This window comes from Ovis canadensis, chromosome 10 (genome assembly GCF_042477335.2).
Source record: "Ovis canadensis isolate MfBH-ARS-UI-01 breed Bighorn chromosome 10, ARS-UI_OviCan_v2, whole genome shotgun sequence".
NCBI classification, from domain to species: domain Eukaryota; kingdom Metazoa; phylum Chordata; class Mammalia; order Artiodactyla; family Bovidae; genus Ovis; species Ovis canadensis.
This window is the reverse complement of record NC_091254.1, coordinates 45,649,743-45,650,289: the sequence shown is the minus strand read 5'-3', so window position 1 is coordinate 45,650,289 and position 547 is coordinate 45,649,743. Positions and strand designations below refer to the sequence as shown.

At 42.6% G+C, this 547-nt stretch overlaps 1 non-coding gene across 1 annotated transcript; it reads right to left on the bottom strand.

The window, feature by feature from the left end:
• Positions 1-238: 238 nt before the first annotated feature.
• TRNAC-GCA (transfer RNA cysteine (anticodon GCA)) lies at positions 239-310 on the bottom strand. The gene has a single exon. It is a non-coding gene; the product is annotated as a tRNA-Cys (tRNA).
• Between the last annotated feature and the right edge of the window lie 237 nt (positions 311-547).

Below are 547 nucleotides of genomic sequence, written 5' to 3'. Positions count from 1 at the left end.
TAGAGAGTATCATCAATAAAAAGCCCATAGAAGGGGAGCAAATTTTTACAAATTATGTATGTAATAAGAACTTGTATACCAAATAGGTTAAGAATGGTTGCAACTCAATTACATACAGATAGAAAGTGAAAGTCGCTCAGTTGTGTCTGACTCTTTGTGACCCCATGGACTGTATAGTTCATGGAATTCTCCAGGCCAGAATACTGGAGTGGGTATCCTTTCCCTTCTCCAGGGAATCTTCCCAACCCGGGGATCGAACCCAGGTCTCCTGCATTGCAGGCAGATACTTTACCAGCTGAGCCACAAGGGAATCCCATATAAAGATAAACAACCCAATTAAAAGTTGGGCAAAGACTTCAAGTTGATATTTCTCCAAAGAAGACATACTGATGGCAATTTTACCTATTAAAAAGTGGTGAGCCTTGGTTATTCAGTTCAGTTCAGTCACTCAGTTGTGTCCGACTCTTTGTGATCCCATGAATTGCAGCATGCCAGGCCTCCCTGTCCATCACCAACTGGAGTTCACCCAAATCCACGTCCATCGAGT